This window comes from Anser anser, assembly GCF_964211835.1.
Source record: "Anser anser genome assembly, chromosome: 11".
NCBI classification, from domain to species: Eukaryota; Metazoa; Chordata; class Aves; order Anseriformes; family Anatidae; genus Anser; species Anser anser.
Window position 1 is genome coordinate 10,032,983 of NC_139732.1, and position 24,613 is coordinate 10,057,595.

Sequence of the window (24,613 nt, forward strand, 5' to 3'; positions counted from 1 at the left end):
TAAAAAAAGACAGGATGGAATATAGAAAGTTTCGTTAAATACTTAGCCCAAATGGGAAGACATTTTTCTTCTAGCGAGTAACTTGGTATTTTTCTTTTCTCTTTTCTTTTCTTGTATAGAGTCGAGATATAGCAGCCAAAAAACAGCCAGTCTTTTTATTGTGTATATGTTTCAACAGGTAGCCTACGTCCTAGATAAAAGAGTCCCAACAGCTCTTCTGCTGTAAAGTGCAGGAGGCAAATAAACTGAGGTGAGTGGTTGTTCTTGTTTTTTAAAGCATCTGGATGTACATGTAGATCCAAATCTGTGTCCACATGATGTTTTGGAAGGTTTATTAATTTGCCTGTGGATGTAACAATGTTTATTATAACTTAGTAAGGCTCCTTTCTAAAGAAAATTAGTTTTGTTTTGTTTTTTTCCTCCCACCTTTCTTGCCCCAGAGAATGGTAGAACTTTCTGAATCCGTGGTTCTTTGGCCTTTGAGTGCAATTTTCATAATTCAGTGGTAGCAGATCTTGTCTTCTGCAGGTGCCATTCTTAAGCTTTGGCTGTTCTGTCTTGGCCAGATGGACAAGAATCAAAGCTACTCATTCCAACTCAATGGATATTTTTCCTATGCTGCTTTGTATTTCAGCCACATCTTTACTGTATCTGCTAGTAAGTCCCATCCTCAACCTATATTAATATTGGAGATTGAATTCTCATTTGTTTTAGTTCTGGCGATCTTAGAAATCTAGCATCAGAGCCTTTTAACATTATGGCATATTGGTGCATTTTAACTATCTGTTTCCTTGATCCACATCCTGCCTACAACTTAAGACACTGAAACGCCTCCAAACCAAAATGAAGGTGGCAACACTGCTGCTGTTGCTAGTGTGTTTTTTTAACTGCTATTTGAGGCTGGCTTTGAGGTGTTGTGTGTGCGAATGTATGTGGATAGTACCTGAAGAGGAAGAAAGGCTGCTCAATGGCTGTAAAGACATTGAAACAGAAGAACCAGCAAGATTCACAGCCATACTTATAACAGATTTTATGTGCCTGATCTATTTCCTCATGCCCCACTGAAGAAACAGTAGGGAGTATTTTAAGAGTACATTGAAATTAGAAGAATTAGAATTCCAACAGAAGGCCAAGAAATACTTTAGAGCTGAAATATGATCCTCACTGAACTGAGCATGTGCCTTCATTCTTCAGAGACTTCTTCTTGTTAGTATCTCCTATGTCTCTTATTTAAGTAAGTATTAGTAGCTATCTTTTTCATTGACATCATGACCCAGCAGACTAAAAATGACAGCAGAATCTAAAAACAGATTTGAGAGACAATGCTGACAAGGGGCAATGATAAAGGGTCCCTGCCTATCCACGTGACCAGGACACAGTTTCATGGACCAAATATGCACAAAACAAAAACACGCACCTGTAGGTCCCAAGACATGGATTGGCACCCCCTTTACACAATTCAGGTATTTGTAAGGATCTTTAGAAGGTGAAATTGTGTAGTGAAATGTTAAAGAAGTTTGAGTGAGGGCAAAATGATAAAGCAAAGAACATCTTATTCTGCCACATGTGTGAGATCCGCACTTCTGTTGTACCCGCTTAAGTTTTGAGCTCTTGCAACATCTCTAGATGCAGGACAGTACTGTTCAAAATCCTTTAGGCAGAATCTAGTTGTGTACCTTTAACTCCAAAGTTGCTGTCTTGTCATTGATCACCTTAACAAATCACCTGCTAAAAGACAAAGCTGGCATACCATTTCTTTTACAAGAAAGAATACTTGAGAAAAATGTAGTGTGTGAACAGATGCATTTTCTGTATAACATTCCTTGTTAGTAATTTTGTCCTGTTCAACTAACTTATCCTAGTCAAAGATAATGCATTTTTGATTTTTCATCTATTTGTAGGTATTGCAGTATATGCCACTTCACATTTTCACAGAAACATAGACTAGTTTCGGTTGGAAGGAACCTTAAAGATCATCTAGTCCAACCACTCTGCCACAGGCAGGGACATTTTCATTAGATCAGGTTGCTCAAAGCCCCATCCAGCCTGGCCTTGAACCACTTTCAGGGATGGGGCATCCACAATCTCTTTGGGTAACCTGTTCCAGTGCCTCACCACACTCAGAGTAAGGGATTTCTTCTTTATATCTATCTAATCTACATCTACCTTCTTTTAATTTAAAACCATTAGCCCTTGCCCTATCGGTAAAAAAATCTTTCCCCAGCTTTCTTATAAGCTGCCTTTAATAATTGAAAGGCTGCAATCAGACATCCGCAGAGCTTTCACTTCTCCAAGCTAAACACCCCCAGCTTTCTCAGACCTTCTTCATAACAGGTGTTCACACATTTTGTATGTTACTAGTACGTATTTGTGTTTCATTTGTACTTCTATTGCAGACTAGAAACAATGAAGAAAAATATAACTAAAATATGATGTCATCTGGAATATAAATGACAAAGCTAAAAAAAACTACACCCTCCATTTTTAAATCCTTCAATTTAAGGATTTTTAAGGATTTCTTGGAAGGATTTTTAAATCCTTCAATCTAGTTTTGACTCCCCTAATCCAGTCATCCAAACTCTCCTCCCTGCCATTGAGTCTAGCCTTTCCAACCTGGTTCCTGTCATTAAGCCCTAGCTTTTTTTCCCCCTACTTAAATGGTTAATAAAATTTCAACACTTTAAGCTTAAATAAGCCTTCCAAAGCCAAACACTGCATGAAAATCTTCCATACAGACAGAAGCAAATTGATAGTAATTAAATGTTATGCACAGTTTCTTTTTGGAGACAGACCAAATGCTTCAATAATGTCAAATGGAGTTCAAGAAAGCTATTCTTTCTTAGCAGGGAAAGATCGAAATACAAAAGAAAAGCATATGGAAAGACAGAATTCAGCTTGGATCTGAAGGGTGTAAGGCAATCAGAAGAGAAAGAAATGAAATGTTATTTATGTCAGAAAGGCAGGAGGAGGCCTCCCTCTTCTGGGAGGATATCTTCTGGGCTGGTAGAACGATGTCTGTCAGGGTATAATGTATTTGCATTTGCTTTTAAAATGTACTTCATCAAAGCAGAAGAAGAATTCTGACTCTGGGTGAGATAAGGAAAAAACTAGTAGCTAGCTGGACTGCAGTTACTGGAATTTGACTAAACTACATCAAAATCTGCCTAGCAAGTGCTAATTTAAAGCTCTTTGGACTCTCAACTAGAAAGCCCTGGCAAAAGCAGAGACTGATGTTGGATTGGTGAACAGTAAGGACTGCAGCTGTTTGGGAAACCTCGAGTTATCAAATACTTTGATATAAATCAAAATGAAGCTAAAACTTCATTCTGGAATTTTGGTTACCTTCAGAGCTTGCAATTTCAAAAATACTGTCTCTTTTTTTTTAAATAAAGTTGCCTTAAGATCTAAAGTCTAACAAGTTGCTGTCCACAAGCTCTGCAGTACCCAGGCTATTGACAGTCTCTGTGCAGGAAATCAAACTCTTCCAGCTCAATGGCTTACTAAATTCACTATGTAATGTGTTTTGAAAGAATTAATCTTTGAGACTATTTTTTCTGGACACAAGAAGAGCTTCTCCTAACTTTTGAGAACAGAGCTCAACCATAAATCACTGTTCCTGTTGTCTTCTCAAAAGTCACCAAAATGACAAATGTTTTAATGGACATAGTATTATACTCTATTAGAATCTTTACAAATCAGTAGTTGGATACTTGTAGCTGTGCTACAGGGCTGTAAAACTATTCCAAAGTGCCATTTGCTATTCGACAAGCATTTACAGAGAAATCGCTGTTTTCTACTAAGCTGTGTGTAATCTATGCAGGCAGTGAATCAGCACAGGAACATGTTTAACTTCACTGGACAGCCTCCTTTGCAAGGTACTTGTTTCAACACACAGCATCCATCTTTCCAGTCCTCTCTGCACAATACCACCTTTCTGTAAGTTGCTGACTACTTGTAATCAGTGCAGAAACTTGTCTCAGTAACAAAGTTAAAAAACGTAATTATGAAATGCCAAGTAATTTTAAATAGCTGTAACAGGTAATTGTCAACCCACTGCATTTACGGTTCAGGACAGATCTATAATACTCATTAACTTTTCTAAATAAGGGACCCTATTTCAAAATGTATGTGGGAAGCTATGCACAAATGCAGTCAGTAGGAATTTGTATGCTAACCTCCCACGTTGCACTAAAATGTCCTGGACCACAGGAGGTGGTATGTAGGGGTGGGTGGGCAAACTTCAGAATAGAGGAGGGTACTGAATCAGTTGAAAATTCTCCTTGCTCTTTATTTATGTATTCAATTACTTGTTCCATTTTTTTACCTCCCAAGCATTCATACTTCACAGGGTGGTTATTTCAAAGCTGAATAAAAGTGCTACATTCTTGATGTAAACCTGTCTTTACTCCCACTTCCTCTTCACTTTAAATTTAACAAACAAAATTGTGCTGAAAAATGATGAACCAACTCCCAAAACAAGGCAACTCAAAGCCTGCAGTTGTCAGTTGGGATCCAGGATTCACAAAAATGTACTATTCTGCTACAGCTGAATTGGAAGACGCCTGTATTTTATGGTACACCAACATGTACTGTTGTGCTACAGATCACAGAACAGGAGAGATAATCAGGAGCATGAAGGGCTTATATATCTGAAAGAAAAGCAAAAATGAGAAGGTAGGGGCCAGCATAGAAAATGTAATTAAAGGTGGAAAAATTGGGTATGGCTTTTGTATTTTAAAGCAAGCTGTTTTATAGCAAGCAAGTTTTATAACTATAATTGGAAAAGCTTTGGTTCTGATAAAGAGAGTAGAAAAGAGCATCATAGGAATTGAGTCTTGAGGCGATAACAATGACTTACATTTTGTCAGGGAGATTTACCTATGCATAAAGGCAGACATGCCATGCAGAGCTTTTAAATCACACGTCTGTCTCCTAGAAATGCAGCAGCAACCTATCATTTTCACTAATGTACAAAAAAGATCGCTTCATACAAGCAGCATTATTTTTGCTAATTGCTATTCATATCAATTTATAATGTAATCTATAGATCATGTGTAATACATACTGTAATATAAACTTTCAGTGGATAAGGCAAGAGGCACAACTTTTCCTCGTTCATACAGGTGTTAGAACTGCCTGAGAGTTTGCAAGTGAATTATTCATTGGTTAAAAGCTCATCCTATTAAAAAAGTAGGATGTGTTTTTTAACACAGGGCAGCTATAAAAGAGGAAAACAGCTATGTGGCTGCATGATCATAGAGCAACAAAGCATCAGGGCTAGCTCTTTGGACAGACTATATTCATACCCTGACTGGTGACTGTAATTTTGAGCAGTCATAATTGACTCCAAACTTCAGCGTTTATGCATTTTTATGCATATTTTACACAAAATTCAAACCTCATTTAAAAGTCCTCTCATTAGCTTTACTGTCAATTCTACTCACTGTGTTAGACTTGCACTGAAATAATAGCCCAAATATAGAAGAAAACATATCTTACAATTTGTTACTGAATTATCTGTTTCTAGTAATCTGCAAAATTCTGCCTTAGAAAATTACATTTATCTCAGAGACTTATTAGATAACATTTTAAAATTAGCTTGTGTCTTTAAATTGCAGTTCCAGAATGACACTGTTTGGTTATAGATGTTTCCCAAACTAGTACTTATCCTCTTAATGAGCCCTTGATGATAGCGTATAATTAGATGTACAGGGGCGACTCAATTACTACAAATACATTTGGGTGCATGGATGCTGGCTGAAGCAGTCAACTGATTTGAACATCTAGTCAGATGCAACTGCCTTTTATCAAAGACCACTGAGAATCAGCTTCTTACAGTCTGCAAAGCTAATGAGACTATCGCAGCTTTTCATATTCCACCACAAAAATAGTTCATCCCTGCCAGAGGAAAAATTATTATTATTATTATTATTATTTTTTTTTTTTTAAATCAAGCTGTCTTTCATTTGTGTTGCTGCTCAGCTCAAGAGTATTTTTGATTAGTTGGGATTCTGGGGGAAAGGTGTTGTCTTTACTTGGAAAACTGCTGACCAAGTTGCTGACATGCAAGGATGAGACAAGACAGGGGTCTTCCCATCCCTGTTCCTTCATTCAGAGCTGCTGGAACCAGTGTATGAGCCCATGAACTGATAGAAACTTTCTTGCCCTACACCTGATTCCCAGTGTTTTATTTCCATGTTGCTAATAACATGCAATGTTTTTGACTTTCCACAGATAAAACCCAAAGAGGTGAAGAACAGAGAAACATCTACCTACCTGACAAGGCTGACGTGGGGATAACTTGACTCTTATCTACCTGTATTTACCTGTGAAGAGCTAAATGCTAAGTATTCTTTATTGTTTAATTTTTCTTCGCTAAAATCTTTTCATACAGCCTTTCTCCTCCCCATTTATTTCAGTGATGCTTTTGCTAACTATAGTACAGTTCTAACCTACAACACATCCATGAAGAACAGAGCAGCTCCATGGAAACTAAGATATTCCTTCTGAGACATTTTTTTCTTCGTCTAACTGCCAGTTACCAGATGATCTGGAATAGCTGAAGCATTGACTCAGGCTGAGTATGCAGACAAGAATGTATTTTGCTAGTTTGCTTTACAAATTATTTTCCATATTTAAGTGCTACTATCATCTTCTGCAGTTGGAAACTAAAATAGGAAAGCTACCAATTATATATTTTTTCTGTTATAGCAAAACATGCTCATGAAGCAAACAAGCTCACTGTTTTTGCTGCAGAACAGAATGCAGAGTTATAAAATTCTTAATATTCTTATTTACTCTAGAAGTTAACATAGGACTCCTAAGGCTGACTGATGATCAGATTCTTCCCTTCATCTTTAGATAAAAATAATTTACATACTGGAAAAATTAACAATTGCTCCCCACCACGAAACCCCAAAAGACAAAAATGACTAATAAAGCATCTGAGATTGACTAAACAATGCCACCTGGTACTCACATCCAAATTCAAAACATCACATAAAATAGACTTCAATCAGACACAGGTGAGGCTTGTCTTCAGACAGCTTATATTCTTAAGTAGTAATATTATCACACAAATACCACTTAAGTGAAGAAATTAATTTAGTTACTTAAAATAGATTCCTATAAAAAGGTTTTGCATTTGGAAGATGTCAGTTCTGCATACCATGTAATTAATTGTTTATTATGCAAATATTTTTTGGTATATCCACTTAAAAACACTGCAAAGAAAAATATTTATGAAAATTTTAAATAGCAAGGATGGAAATTTTCTTTCATTTACAAAGCCACTTCCAGTTCAGCAGTAGTCTAAACACTGAAAGTAGAAAATGTAAATATTTTAATGCATATCTTATAAAATTATTCAATTAATTTTTTAGTATGAAAGTAAACTTCTATCACTGAGAGACATCATAACAGTATTAGGCATTATCGTGGTAAAGCCCTTTGAGATTTAGGAACACATTATTTTTGCAGTGAAAATATTTTAAAAATGCTCTAAAGGAAAACTAGAAAATCATCAGTTTGTAAAGTACTCATGCAGTACAGTTATATCTGGGGTCCAGGTGGGGGAATGGAATGCCTTCTGAAACCAGTGGGTATATTAGGTGTAAACCCAGGTTAAAAAAAATAATAATTTTTATTAGAATTACTCCATATCATATACTTCATGTTATGCCAGTGTAAAACCTGTAGAAATTACCACTAAATTCCATACATCTAAGCATGGTCCTTTTTAATTAATGTCCTCTTTGGGCCAAAAAGCCCTCCTGTTTACTTCTTTAGTTGTCCTAGATTAGCTCTGACAGTAAGCTCATGGTAACTAATGTAACTGTGGCCTTTGCACTTGATGGTTTACAAAGCAATTCCTGAGAACACAAATGAAAAACTGATCTTTAACCCAGCTGTCAAAGATTTATGACACACAGTGAGGTTAAACTTAAATAAATACTGATGTACAAATATAACTCTGACAAGAACTGAAAACCTGCCTAGATGTTCTTGGGCCTTTTGAGGCACATCCTCTCACTGGGGCATGCATAGTAGCCATAGGAGCAGATGTTTTATTTGTGGATGTTTATTGTACAGGGATCAGGTTTCAGGGAAATTATATTGACGAAGACTAGTGTCCAAAACTTCCTGCCTTTCTAGACATGTGCAGCAATACCAGACAAGCGAAGTGGAAAAACCTAAAGTATGTGTTTCCTTTACATGAAGGTAATTTTCTTGTTTTTCACTATGAATATTCATTGTATTTTCTGATTCAGCAGTGAATTACTTATCAAGACACGCAAAAAGTGAAAGGCGAATAAGCTAACTTGAACCAGCTTTCATTCTCCTGCAAGTTAAAACCACACCGACAGTTAACACAAACAGGTTACATATTTTTTTTTTGAACACCAGAAATCATTACTGTAAAGCCAACTTTGATGCCTCTTAACATCAGTTATGCAAAGGATTCTATTAAAACCATTCATAAGAGTATTTAAGCTTCCTGTGTTTAGTAGGAACATCAATACAGCATCCTGTAAGATACAGTGATTTTCTTTTTTTTATTCTTAAACACATTGTAGGCAAGTTTGAAGCTTGCTAAAGAGAGCTTGCAACTCCTGAAAGTATAGAAGTAAAAAAACTGGTTCTTCACCATCAAATATTTACAGGAAAGTATAGCAGATACATGCTTTGACAAATGAAAATGCATATCACAGATCTTAGACTTTATACTTGTCACATAGCTGAAGCAGTGCGTTAACATTCAATAGACTCCATTACTATAGCAACATGTGCTTGTCAGATCAGAGCTGATTTCATGCAGACACCTCCCATGCAGAAACAATGTGCTAACCCTTTAATACAGATCTCCAGAATTCAACAGGATTTTCATCTATTTTCTTGTATTGTGTAATAACATTAACTTTCTAAAAAGTATCCAGCTCAAGGTGAGCTCTCTGACCTGGATCTGTGCATCTTGCTCTTTATTAAAGCAATGTTCTGAGGCATTTAATGCAGCTAGACATAGAAGAGGATGATCGTGGCTACAAGTTTTTCATATGGGAAGTTGTAAGTGAAATAATCAGATATGGACACCTAATTAGTGTTTATACAACAGTACAGAAACACTGGATATCATTCTGTTTCCACTGGGGTCAACAGAGACCCCCTTATCCACCCCCCTTTATTTCAGCAAGAACAAAAGTTTGTTTAATTTTGACCTACAGTCACAGTCTTAAGACACTGAAGTAGCATTATGATAATATACAGATGGATTAAGTGAGGGAGGGGTGCAGAGCTAAGTGATCTGAGCAAGTTTACATAAAAATTGGCATGAGAAATATTGCTTTGCAGCTTTAAGTTATTAATACATTATTATTACTATATATGCAATCATTTACATTTTCCTTATTATTTGATTAAAAGAAAAAAACGGCAATACAAAAATCTCAGTTAATGTGGCACACTACCTGGTTCCACGAATTCATCACATGCTCCTAAGCCTGGTTTTCCACTGCAGGATGCTGTGGTTTGGAACCTTTGCATATTTTTAATCAGTCACATGTTGCTACACTCAAAAATGTACACAGATTGAAATGTTAATGGCTCTAGAAAGTCTAAGTGTACGTTATACTCAATACTGCATTATTCATAATTTTAGATTTTACTTAATTTTTCCTACCAAAGTTGGATCGTTCCTTTACTGCAGGACAAAGAGAGAGAGAACTATGGCTCAGACACACAACAGTATCTTCAAAAATTGCTAGAATCAACTTATATACACCTGTTTATTTTGTAGCATAATCTCTGTTGGTAGAGCAGATTACTCAAAGGACCGGGTCATTACTAACAATTTATGGAATAAAAGCTTAATGCAGTTAGAGTTCTTTAAATTCATCCTATACAGCATTTAGTTTACAATGGCATTAAGATTAAAAAAATTATGCTGATTTATTACCTATCTTCAAACATGAATAGTCACTGTTGTTTGTTTGAAATAAAGCATTCTTAAAAAAAGATCCTTCTTACAAATACAGTTAAATACCTATTACTATGTTCAAACTTCTTTGGTGGGCTCAAAAAAGCCTCCCTGTAGCATTTTTGCTGAAAGACTTATCAGGTTAAGTCACCAGCAATACACATTTCTTAAGAGACACTTATACACTGACACATATCCCACAGAGAATGTCAAACAACAGGGAACTTAGTAAGTTGTAGTAGGCTCTTTTCACTTTATATAAAGTGGCACAACTCACTTTTAATGTTACTTATTGATATAAAGGCTCATGATATGCTTGGATTTTGAATGACTTAAAATATTTTACAATGTTTATTCGTATCAGGTAGTTTGCAGAGTCTGATGAGTATTGGTTGCTTGGGGCAATATGAAAGCAAAAAGATTCTAGTGAGATGACTAATTTCCCACATCCAACGTTTTCTGGATTCTTTTCAATAAAACCTGCCAGCCATATCTTATTTTTTTTTTAAGTGAGGCATTAGACAGGAGAAGAATTCAAACTAACCATGCTCTTTAATCATAATTGACTTTTTTTTTTTTTAAATCTAAGCTGTTATTTAGAACAGTAGTTCCTCATACATTTCAATTTGTAACCCAATCACAATTAGGTTTGTAACCATGAATAAATTCTGTTGGATTTATGAATCTAAAAGTATGTTCACTGTATTCTTTCAACTTGGAAATGAGTTTTTATAAAAGGAATCTCATACCATAGTCAACATGCTTTTTTAGAAATGTTAAGTTACGTTGAAACGTCAAGTTACCTTGAAAATGTTTTGCAACACACCAATCACCACTTCTTCCTGTGTTCATAACTCTGATACACTCCACCTCATGTTTTCTTTTTCTTGGTCAATGGCTAAAAAATGAACATGTACAGTTAAAAAAACAAAAACAAAAAGCAAGAACACAACCACCACCACATAATGCTCTTGAATCATGTAATTTTTTTTCCTCGAAAATAGAAATTCATGAAAAAATTATCAACTCACTACTTCAAGAAAAGCACCCAGATACAGAATAATATTGCACCAGCATTATTAAGTACTACAGCTAGTGTGGCTGGCATTAAAAAGTGGTGGTTAGAACCAGTCTAAAGCTGCATTTTGGAAAATATGTCAGAATGACAGAAAATCAGGGCTAAGAAAATGACAGGAAATATGCATCTACTGCATCCCCCAGCAACGAAGCTAGATCATATACATCTAAAGCATCTGCAGCAGTTACTTATACGATTTTTATTTTTTAAAGGTCTCTATCAATAGGGATTCCAGTTCTTTCAAGAGCCTAATGCTCAGTTACAAAGAAAGAAGCAGCCTTATACCCAACCCATAGCTAACTGCTACAAAAGTACACAGAAGTCTGTCTTCTCTTCAGTAGATATATGAAAACAATTTATCACCCTTGCCTGGTACATACCGAAAGAATGTTACCACATCATCTGAAGCCTGAAGCAAAGAACAATTGATTCCTATTCTTGCTAGTTTTCTTTGTGAGAGTGCAGCAGTTTCTTAAATGATACTGATGACAGCGGGAGGGAAAAGAGTAACAGCAGTACTAGTCACGAAGCCACTTAATCTGCTAAATATGTATTAGCATGACTGCTATCAATCATAACAGTCAGCACTGATTAGATACAGAAAGCCCTAATAAACTCATATATACTGTGATTTTGTAATTTTACCCTATCTTTCTACAAATGTAATACCATGTACGTTTCAAAGTACTGTAAGGAGTATGGAACATTTAAAAACATCCAAAACTGTTATTTAAGATCACATACAAGGCAAGAAATTGAAAAGCCATGTTAAAGATTAGTTGATTACTCCACTAATTCACCTGGGAGAAAATAACACATTTTTTTATTTCTTTTTTTTTTTTTCCCCTGCAGCTGCTGAAAAACAACTGTTTTGTATGGTAAAACAGAATTAGCAGAAACAAGCTGTTTCTGGGCAGCTGCTACACTTGCAGGAAAACACTCAGCTTTTTGAAAGAGCTGGAAAAAGATGTGGAACTACAGCTGCACTGTATTCAAGTGAATTCAAGTATGAGATCAAGTATGAGATGGCTGCAGCATACAACATTTCCCATAAATACATGAAGGAAAGAGAGCTGGTATAATTCTCCCCCCCCACACACTTTAAGCACACTGTATATATTATTTTATTACTTCTTATTTGCTGATTTTGCACCCTAGTATTTGGACCAGGAATTGTTAAACACACTTTGTATTTGCAGTAACACCAGACCCTCTCATTAGAATTCTGCTTCCAAAATCTAGTCACTGTAATTACCTCTTAAAATACCCAATTTAACTCTCTCAACTAGGTACAATGACAAAGGTCTCTATACCTACCATAGAGAGAACCATGATTAGATTATTTAGAAGTAAACACAATTATAATGTTTACAAGGCACGATCACGGAACAGCTTAGTCCTCCATTAAAGCAATCCAATGTGTAGAACAATGTGTCGTAACATTGACTCTCAGATGTAGCTTATACCTACACAAGTTATATGTAAATCTTTAAAACAGGTAGAATTTCAGGTTTTCAGTACATAATCTACTTCTACAGAATCCTACTTCTTTTCAAAAATATGTTTCAAAGATATTCCAAAATATATAGCTTATTATAAAATTAATCTACAGTTTTAGATCTTCCAACATTAAGGTCTGTGGTACTACTTCAGTGCATTTCTTCATTAAACTATAGAACACACTTATTTTGGGGTGAGAAAAGATGCCAACCAAGTGTCCTGGGCTCCAAAAGCTACTTACAGTATGCAATCCAAATACCCACATAACATGTGTGTTTATTCAGACTATGAAAGTATGTACACACACACAAATGTAAATGTAACTTGCTATACTTCCGTACCTAGCCTATAATAGGATAGCAATGTTGCTATGGGAACAGGTTCCCAACGGGAGTAGATCACTAAGTGATGACACATGACAAGCAGCACATTTCTGGATCCTTTCTGTATGTTGTGCCAGGGTGGATAGCAAACACGTCAATGCTTAAGGCTACCTGACCTACAATGAGATTCCATTGATCATTTTGCATTACACTTGAAGGCTTCTGTAAAGCACTACTTGCTCCCAGTACAGCCTTCCAGGTGTGTACAAACTCTTCTCCCTCATCTTTATATTTACCTTTCATCCGTAGTCTCCTGTCTTATTACCAAATCCTCCCTTTTTGCTTTGTTTTCCCATATATGTACTTATAATGCTCATACATTCTTTCCGTCCACTGGATACGTCCTTTTCTTTCCTTCTCTTTCTATGTGTAAGATTTTTTCAGGATCAATCCCCCTTTGTGCATCATGCAACCTACCTTTCCTCCTAGTGTTGTCCCCTGACAAAACACAGCACTACACATGGATCCTCCAACGGGGAGACCTACATACATGCAGAGCCACAGCAATAACACTGGAGAGGTATTTTCATTCAACAAAACTGAATGCGGATCTCTTCCTCCCATCTCCTCATGTACTTCTCCCTTCAAAAGGGCATCTACAGACAAAGTGAGACTGTGTATTTGAAGAAGATAACCTAATGCAACATTGGTTTGGGATACATTTATATCTATTGTCAACTAGTTCTGTCAGCTCAATTTGTGTGTCAAGTAAAAAACAAACAAAAAAAAAAGTGAAAATATGCCCTGGACATCATCCCAAACCCTTAAAACATGCATTTACTGAAGGCTTTAAACATGGCTTCAGCCTTCTTAGCAGCATATTACAAAGCTATATTCAACACTATATTTTTTTCCAAATAGATACCACCACTGCTTCTTGTCCTATACGCTAAATGAACTATAGTAAAATGAGGTACGTTTTCATTCGTTCTTTCAAAAATCCTCAACAGACCCTTTCCACAGTTTTTTTCCCCCACTGTACATGGTAGCAGGTATATTTTACATAAACTGATATGACTTAACCTTTACATCCTAGTATAGTGTTTCAAAAGCTTACATCCCCATAGGCTTTTAAACTGAAAGGTACACAGACACACAAGATGTTAATAGCTAAAATACAGCACCAGTGCACAGCGTAAGAGAAATCTGCTTGCTCAATTCCTTCTTTTTATATGTCCGTTAACATTTTACTATAGACTTTTGTAGGTCTTGACATAAGAGATTTCATGCCTTTTTTTTTTTTTTTTTTTTTTCCCTTTTGAAGACTCAATATGTATTGAAGAAGTCTATAAACTACTAACTTGCAGGAATAGCATTCTGTCCTCAGTCTAGAAGCCTTACTGTGCTCTATTGGACATACCAAACCATTAGTCAGACATTGACAGTGTCAAGAAAACTTCAGCTGAACTGGAAGGTAATATATTCAGCTCAGTTTTATTTTTCCAGTTTTCTGATTACTTCTTGTTCCATGATTATTTCTCTGCATCAACATTTGCAGGAATTTCTAAGTCAAATATAGAATTTGTAAATTGCCAGCAGCTCAAGTTCCATCTGGGATCTGAACAATCAAGCTGAGCTCCGTCTGCTCCACACTATGCTTACACCACCATTACCAATAAATATTGTGAAATTAGAATTCTACAGACAGATTTCCTAATAATGTACAGGCAGAACTGGACAATTTGCTCTTTCACACTTCTACTATTATTCCAATTATAAATCTCATAAAAACTAATTTTGTAAGGTCATTTTTAAGTCTCAGTGAATCAAAATTACACTGAGATTACTAAATTCAAATGCATACGCAATAATTATTTAATAACTCTGAGTACAATGGCATGTCTATAGGAATATTCACTGAACAGGCACATAAGAGTATCGGTAGACTGATAGCCACCAGCATTTATGATTCACTTTTTGGCTTTGTACTATGAAGCAAACAATATCTTCTAGAAAATTGTCCCTGCAATTTGCAAAATCCACTTTTCTATGACTTACGGAAAATAACGCAGTGAGCCCACACCTGGACTGGAGTGCTTTACAAGTGAAACAGCCTTCCACTGTGAGGAAGTGTCAAATTCCTTTTATTATAAGGAGGTAAAGTTGATGCCTCCCAACAAGGCTGGTCAGCACTACCTTCAGCCTATAATTATGAAGGATCTAAACTGGATCAGTCACAACTGATATCCACATATCCACATTCAGCTGTGGTCAAAAGTCCACGAATGGGCTAAGGGGTATAACTTTTCCACAAACACCAGCAGAGTTTACAGAAATCCAGAAGACAACTTTTTTTTTTTTTTTTTTTTTTTACAAAATTGATCATGTGACAAGAGTTACGCTGTTTACGCTTAACATGTTCAATTAACAGAAAAAGCAAGATCTGCAGTTTTCTACTGCATTTTAAGTGACATTCATTTTCAAATAAAATAGAGAAATGAACTGCATTTTTGTAAGATACCATTTAATCTTTTTTCATTTATACTGTAGTACTTCAACTGCTGCTAACTTGTAAATATAGTGATGCTGAAGTTTGCCATCATAGTAAGATTTCTCAGTATAAAAGTCATTTCCTTTCTTCAACTATACTCAAGAGAAAGTTATATTTGTCTGACAAGTACTTTAAATAGTTCCCATTTCACGTTGAGATCAGTGCCAGACCACAAACCAAGCTGCTTCTACACTGCTTCTCCTGGAACTGTTAAAAAAAATAGTTTAATTTAGAAAAACTGATGCAACACAGGAAAAAAAATATCAGAAAGGCAAAGAACTCGGACATAGGGAGTTTCCTCATATCTTCCTGCTTGTTTTGATAAATAAAATGTCATATCCTCATGTCATTTATCATGTGAGGAGGGGAAAAAATAACAGGTATTATTGAAAAATCAATTTAAAGGACTCAAGCATCAAACAGCTTTTAAGTATGTTCCAGGATGCTAACAGCCTGACATACCTGTCTACCTATGAAAATAGGGAATGTCCTTTTCTGCTGTGAATTCAGATTCTTTGAAAAGTGCTGGTTTTTTTTTTTTGAAGTATATATTTGCTAAGCAGCAAGACTTTTTTTTTTTTTTTAAGATTTTTTGAAAGCTTTTTAATTTATGTATCTTAAGAGTTGTTTCAGAAGCTCATATGAATTAAAAGGAGTTTTCAACCTAATGAGTCTAGCTTAACATTACTTGCACACTGGAGCTGCCCTTAGAATAAAAATGGTGGGTTTTAGAAAGAAGATTCTCTTTTCTTTTCAAGGAAACAAGATTTTATGATGGAGGTAACTGGGGAGTGTTTCCAGGTTTATTCAGAATTTCAAAACTACTGCAGAACATGGGGGTATATTTCAGTCCATCTGTTTTGAATATGTCAACCTGTAATCTCCTGAACCTGTTGCCATTGTTAGTTACAACTGAAAATTCTATGTAATTTGAAATGGATGCTTATCAAATTACTATTTTTTAAAATATAAATTCATGATGTGGGTAGGTGACAAAAATCTGTACGGTACTCATTTACTGAACACTTTAGAGGATACATGGCATAGCATGCAATAATGGGAAAGATACTTTATGACTCTGATTCAGCAAATAAAATGTTTTTAAAACCTTTACTGAAATAGGACTTCTGAAATATCGTATTTGAATGAATTTTGCTTTTGCTTAAATCTCAACTGGGGGATAGAACCATGTCCCCCACTTTCTATTACCTTAATCAGAGAAAATCAATTCATCTGCTCAATTTACTCTCCAGTATGAAATGTTAATTTCCAAACATTTGAATAATATTTTGGACATTCAAGAAAATTATGTTCAACAAGGAAAGGAAAGAAAATTGCTCACTATGGCACTATTAGCCTTAGTTTTTCAAATTTTTGAAAAAACAAATATAGGAGCTTTTTTTTTTTTCTCTTTTCCCTCAGAACACACTTTCTAAACAAGTCTCATCTCTGTATGACAGAGTCAGAGTAAGTCAGTGTTGTCATATTCAGCTTATTACAAGGGTATTCCTCTGCATTACATAACGTTTTCTGTGATCACTCCCTAGAAAATCTCTGGGGTTATTTAATTTCTTCCCTACTCTACTAGATGCATTTAGAATCAATTAGAAAACTGCTTCTCTCTACAATTTAACTTTTGTAAATATAACATAAAGCTTGCACTCTTACAAACGACAGTGCAGGTATCAACATTACCTGAGGCATAGACATCGAACTGCACTGTTGTACATGGGAAGACAGTTTGTGAACAGACAGGTAACCACAGACAACAAGAGTTACTGAACAGAGTACTAGATGGAAAATATTGAAGGAAACAGTCAGTAGAAACAGAAATAAATATTGTCTCTCCACTCCACTGTAAATACACAGAATGTCCTGAGCACCTAATATTTCAGAAAGTCAGTACTAACTATCCAAGTGTACTGTTGAGAAAGCTAGTGTAATAATTTTGCAGTGTTTTGCTGCTTTTGGGGGATTTAACACTAGATGGCGTATCACACCACAAAATGTGTAACAAAGTATAAGCAAATGTACTAGACCAGACTTGTCATTTAAAAAGCTCCTTATACCAACTGGGTAAAACTTCCATATCTGCTCCTTCTCTTATTTTTTATAGGGTATGCTTCAATTGTGTTTTTCACCTGTGGCTGAAGGACACAGAGGTAATACAGCCATATTAAATACACTAGGTCAACTTCTGAAAAAGGCCCTTGAAGAATAAATTTCATACAATATTCACACGTTTCTCCTCAGATTACTACTGAATGAATTCTAGCAGGTTTTGTCATGTATTAAACATCTACTACAGAAGCTGATACTAAAATATAGGTCGATATCCGCAGGAAAGTCATACGTATAAAGTTATGCTTTGCCTTCACAACTTCTCCCAAAATAATGCCACTGTGCTTCAGTTTCACTGCTGAAGTATCCCTATACAAAACATTATTTTAACTCAGTTTATAACATTGAATGTAACTATGAAGTTGGGAACTTAGAACTGATAGCTATACACTGCTTTTTTCATAATAAAAATAAGACCATAATGTTAAGCTGTAGTTCTCCAGACTTATTTTTTCATAAATACTGTAAGGTTGCTTACAGACCAAATGAACCACAAAGCTCAGAAGCTAAGCATGCATTATTTTCAACTGATTCCGCAATCAAGTCATGTAATACAAGTTTTCATACACTTACTATCAGTAAAGGCGTGCAAACCAAGTAAAATATTATATAAATTATAAGCACATTAATTTTGGCACACTAAGTAAGTTTTTCACTTTATTGAACAGAAAACACATCAGAAACTATCTGTATTTAATGAACCTGTAATAAACATATTGTTTTCCTCACAGCAATAGAATTCTTTCTAAAGATATTTATTATTTAAGAGAGATTTTACTATAGTGGAGCTAATTCCCTCACACCTCATATGGCTTGGTCTTAATTTTTTGATTCTGCAAGAACTTTTTCCTTAAAATAAAACTGCTGGTCAAATTCCTATATATTTTTTTTGTGTGAGATAGCCAGTTATCAAAGGAAGAATTTACACAAAGATAAGACTTCATCCTATCACATGGCCTTCATTCAGAAGCTTCTCCCACAGTCCTTGGCAGAACAGCTGGATTTCATGAATATAGCAAAAAAATATAATAATGAACTCTGGTTTAAGGATATCTTAATAACTATTTTTACTTTTCCATGAGTAGTCCTTAACCATTCTCAAGCCTGTCTTATGCTCCAGGCAAGACTACCATGCCGAACAATGTAGGTAAGGAAGAGAGATAAGGGTTCAACTGAACTAGCATTACATAGAACCTTAACATCAGTCCAACAAGAGATCAATATCCCTTCAAAGTTCAGAATTCGTGGACTACAAACCCACTAAGATCTACTCAAACACTTTGATACCTTACTGTACTTTGTCCTTCATGCGGTTCATATTTCAATATACTATTGAATCTGCAGTGCAGGATACAATTTAGGTATTCAAACATCTATCTGCATAAAGAAATGTTATGATCAGATGTATCCATTAAATCCATCAGATGTATCATGAGAGACACACAGTGGCTTCTCCTACCAAATTATCAACTGATGCAAACTCCTTAACTAACTGGTCTCTTCTAACTTTCTTTCTCTATGAAAGAGCTGAGATTTCACCTAAAAATGCAAATTTATTTGTGCAGTTGTACTCCAGACGTTGTGGCTGTGCCCTGCAAGCATAACTTTTAACAGTAACATTTTCAAATCACAATGGTTCCTACGGTGAAAGCATTACTGCTCAAGATTTGGAGCTTTCTAGGCAACCAGTATATTTTATTCACAAGGCAACCACTAAGTGTATTTTTAGATCTCTAAATAAATATCTATGATTCACCTACGTATTGTATTTGTGATACATGCTTGCATCACAAAAAGCTTTAAATTAGACCTGCATTTCATATGCTCTGTAACAGCTTGGAATCATTAAAGTAAGAATCTAGCTGGTGGAATATTTTTAAGCTACACTGGTGTCTGATGCATGAATCCTGCAATAAAATGCAGGATAATCCTGACTAAGAATTTACATGTATTTCTTTTACAAATCTACCCCAAGGAATAAAAGAGAGACACTCTCAAAATGGGCACAGGATCAAGATCCTGTAGGGATCGGTCAGTAGAAAACAATCCTTACAGATGCCTTCATATAAAGGCAAGGAAATGACAGTCGGGACATACAACAAAATGTAACTTTTTTCTGGAGAAGAAAAATAAGTTTTGAGAGCTCAATTCCATATAAACTGAGATCAAAGCCTAAAATGTTTTAAGTAACATTGTAATTGCAAGACAGAGAAGTTATATTGTTGCCATGACTGCCTTCCAATTCCTTTATATGCCTTCATTTCTTTATACTTAATCTTAACTCTGAACTAACTCTGAATTTATCTGTGTTACTACCATATCAGCCATTTTTCTTCAGAAGTCTACTCCACTTCTTAATCTTCTACACTGGTAAAACCTGATCATCTTGTTATAATAAATCTCACTGATCAATATTTCAATTCAACATTTTACTCTTTTCCAGCCCGGTTTTTAACTGTACTTTAACACCTCCATTTGCTATGCAAAAATAACTGTGGTTAAACAATTACAGCTCTATTGATTTTCTTAGCTTGTTTTTTCTTCTCTCTGGGTAGTTATGCAGCCAAGGCTCTAGCTGTATAAGTTTTCACCATTAACATAGTCAAAAAAAAAAGCCCATGGTGTTCAAAGTACAGTTAGGCAACCAACATGCTAACCCATAGCTATTTTGGTAGCAGCAGCATCTTACAAAGATGTAAACTCCGCAAAGATAATGTGGTTAAAATTGTATCACTCAAGGAGGTCAGACAGTCAAGAATAACTTACCCTCAAACACAATAATCAGGCTTGTATTTGATGTTGAAATTACAGGTAGTTTTGCATTGCAAACAACTTTGTGGCAAACAGAAAATACAGGCTTTTCCCCTCCAATACACACATGCTGATTTATGTTGCTTTGGAAGAAGAGTTTCCTATGTATTTAAAACAAAACGATCCCTTATTAAAGTGCACCAAGACTTTGAAATGACAAAGTAGTAGCTGGGATAATGTCATCTAAAGACAACCTTACTCCTGTCATAATTCTGTGGCTATAGCCAGTGTAATCACTTGAGTTCCACTATTTTTAAAGAAAGATGCTTGGTTTGTACTACCCATTTCCAACATAATTACACCTTTGTTCAGGCAGATTAGTGTATGCTATTTCCCCCCTGTAACATAAAAGGCAAAATGGAATTTTTGAGGACTGGTCAGGTTCTTCATGAGTATCTGATGCTTAAAAGGTTATTAATGGAAGAGCAACGTTCACTGTTGTGTCATTACAGTGTTACAGTGCTTTTAGCATATTTTATATATAAATTATGTTTCAATTGTAGCTTTATGCCCTAGGATTGCTTACAAGAAATCAAGAATATATAATAGCTATTAGGGAGATCTACCTCTAATCTTAGTCAGCATCCATAAGGAGCCATACATATGGCTCCATAAGCTGACAGCAGTCAGTCAGTCAGTTTGGGACGTCTTCATTTTCCTTGTGTTATTCTAGTTAGTGATCACGTTAAATGTATAGCACTGTGACAGTACCATGAAGCAGGAAATCTAAGGATACAGAAAGATTCAGAGATAAAACCATAGTCCTGGGTTAATGACACACCCCTCTACTATAAGGACAGCAGTCTAGATTTAGAGGATAACTACTGTTAACTGTTCTAAGGTTGCTACAGTATCCTATAGCGCAACCCTATGTGCAAACTTTAAATAGCTAAGAACAAAGAACATGAAATTAAGCATGACCAACTGAAGAACAGACTTTCAAATATTACCGAAATTGCGTGCTTTGTACTTTATCATTTTAAGCCCAGATTTTCAGCCTTCTGTTAGCAAAGTATACAATTATACGGTGAGATTTCTCGAAGAAGTCAACGGTTTCCATTTAGGATAGAAAAGGAAGTAGCTACGTTTCCTAAAGTGCTGATCAACCAGCAAGTACGAATCAGTTTAAGTATTTTTAAAAAACCACTGTTTAAGTTCAGGGTCTAAATATGAATTAAGCTATTATGAAATGTGCTCCTTGATGCAGTGTGGAGAATAGCTAATTTAATACATTTTTCTTTAAAACAGTTGAAAAAAAACAAAAACCAGCACTAGTTTGAGCAAGTAGTCACCTGGTCTCTTACTGCAACCACTGTATTGAAATCCCTGTACTGCGCTACATTATTTGTAGCAACAAAAGCCCTACAGATTTCCCAACTTAAAAGTAGAGATTTGTGATAATTAAATTAGATGCAATCATTAGTATTGCACCCTTAATAAAATACTAGTTAGCTAAAAAGCTGGTGGATTTATTCTGACAATGCGGTTTTATGACTTATATTTTCAACGTAAAGGGTGTATTTCTCTTTAACATTCCAAGTGTATAAATCAGCAAAAAGCAAAAGCTAGAAAGTTGAATCATAACGCAAAGCTGAATAATGAGGAAATAAAAGAAGTCAATGTACCTGACTGGTGAGGAACCTGTTCACAGTAGCAGAATGATTTTCATTGAATAAACTCCAGTTGCACAAAACTGACATGCCTGAAATCTTTTCTTTTCTAATAATTAAATAATCCTTCTTTGCAAAAAAAAAAATATTTTCAGCAGGTATATGCATGAACAGATGAACAAACAGTATTTGAATTGTACAGGAATATGGAGAAAATGAGCTCCTAACAAGCCTTTTGCTATATCACATCCTAGGGATGATGCTGCCCTGAAGATTTTGTCTAGATCAAAATATCTCAAACTCATGGCATTAGTTCAAGCCATGCTGAAGCTTCTACTATCCTATGCTGAACAATGCAGTTTTAATTTCAACAGGTCTCCTCTATCCTATATGAATTTATTGTAGTTTTCTAAAGAAATAAAGCCAGGAGCAGATAATTGCTATCGCTCAATTGCTATCATTCATGCAGATATAAAATTACTATTTGCTTTTACTGTGCTTCAATTTAACTTCACAAATGGCGTTCTTGATTTCTGCACACATTGCAGACTATGTATTTAAAACACATTATACCCTCACACTAAAGAATAATTTGTTCTCCTTCTTTTTCGTAAAATAAATTCAAGCTAAAGTACATTGTTATTATGAATGTCTAGAAAAGTGGAACGTGCAGATCTAGAACTTTAAAGTGCTCTTTTCCTATTTAGGTTATTCACAGTAAGTTAAAAAATTTCACTCAGGAATTTGCTGAACAAGAATTTTATGGCAAAATTAGAGAATTTAGCCATTTTTTTGGGAAAGTTTCCGTTATCCAGACTTTCTGCAGTATGACAAGCTAGCAGTTCAGTTCAGTTCTGAGACAGGGTGTTGCTTATTACAATCAAGAAGGATTAAAAGAACTATGCAAGGCTCTCTGCTGGGCACTGTGGATGTTCACATACTGAACACTGGCCTAGAAACAAAAGAAAAATCAAAGGTAACACTTCAGACCACAATGAGCAAACTGCCAATACCTTTTTAAAAACAAATGTCAGTGAACTCCCTTAGATTATAACAGCATGCAGTAACAGCAGAGGATGGGAACACTGAAGAAAGTCAGATTGGATTTCAGTTGATTGCAAATTGAGTTCATTGGCAATAGTAGAGATCTGGGATTTTTGTTCTGCATAGCAAAAATTTTCTGGTAACTCTCTTGTAAGGTTCAAGTAAAGAAAAGCCATTAGCTAAGGAAGAAAGATATCTAGGTGCCATAAATGCCCAGTATCATCTTATCCTCAGCAAAATGCAAATGAATAAATTTAAATATATAATACCAGAAGGATAGTTTACTTAAACATATGTCGAATATGACAGGCTTAACTGCATAGCATATGCCATGAAGACATGCCTTGCATTCATATGCATGTGCAAGTAGTGTGACATTTTGTTTTTACATCAAATTAATATTTTCAAAGGATGTTGCAGAAACGGTGGAGTAAGGCTAAAAATTCAGATTATTAATTAGTCTTTGGCATTCTCATTACCTACATTTAAAAATCTTTACCTCTTTTATATGTCTTTAGATACAATTTAAAGAATAGAAGGCAAAACTATAGATAAAGTTACCAGGGAGATTTATAAATGGAATCCATTTTAAAAAATCCTGCCAGAACAAAGCTAAGCTAGCCTTCATTTGAAATTCATATGTTTAAAACCACAGAATGGAAACTTTCAGTTATATTGAAAGCCATGATATCCAACGGCTACTGGGACTCAAAGGAGGCTGTAAATCTCTACTCCTACATGTACATTTAAGAAGTTGGCACAGCTCTCTTGCATATAGACTTTCCCTCCTACACTTTGGGAAACAGGAACCACAGTTTTGCACTTTATTTACTGAACTTTCACTGTACTTACTCATCACTGAAGACTGTTGTTACAGACTCTCCCTGCACAGGTCCATGCCAAAAGGCAGAACTATTTATGAACCTTGGTAGAAGCAGAGGTTAAACAGGGATACCAACAGGAATTCAAGGTGTCTCAGAATTCATGATCTTAAGCAGAATTCATTAGACAGGCTGGTAAACATACTGTGTATGTTAGTCCTACATGATCATATCCAGCAGAATAAAATAAGCTGTGATTCATTCACTCTAATTTTTTGTTTTCTATTCCAAATGTACATCTGGTTTAAAAGCTGATCCCATTCCCTGATCCCCTTTATGATTTTTCCACAACTAACAGACCTGCTTGAGGTATTTTCAAGAAGAAAAGCATAGCTTAATTTTTCCCTGTTTCTTTTTGAAGGATCAGCAAGTAAAAGATAACGTATTTGCTTATCTACCAATATGGAAAGAAACCTCTGGAATATCTATTTATGATGGTATTGTAGCTGTGATGATATAGGGATTAAGGAAGAATGATTTTATGTGACAATTATTTAATTAGATGACCTGATAGTTGGAGAGAAAAACAACACAACCAAGTTAAGATTTCATGTAGCACAGACGTGCATTTGTTGGCCTGTTATGATTTTTCCTATTGTGGACCTTCTACTTCTCTAGATCCACTGTTGTCTGCTTAGACATACATGGTGTCCCACTCTAGCCTCCTTCCTTACAGGACTGCAGTCCCACTGTTCCACTTGCAATCTACCTTTACCTTTAA

The 24,613-nt window shown here is 35.4% G+C and overlaps 1 protein-coding gene across 33 annotated transcripts in view; it reads right to left on the reverse strand.

Annotated features, from left to right (window-relative positions):
• The window catches only part of LOC310905307 (leukotriene B4 receptor 1-like), a gene marked incomplete at its 5' end in the record, with an annotated part of 128,334 nt that overhangs the window by 62,534 nt on the left and 41,187 nt on the right, over positions 1–24,613 (reverse strand). For 26 of the 33 annotated variants that reach the window (XR_014588910.1, XR_014588911.1, XR_014588912.1 and 23 more), the window contains one exon: positions 10,777–10,871. The exons of 1 other annotated variant lie outside the window; for it this stretch is intronic. 6 more of the 33 variants (XR_014588924.1, XR_014588934.1, XR_014588930.1 and 3 more) reach the window with 6 other exon arrangements.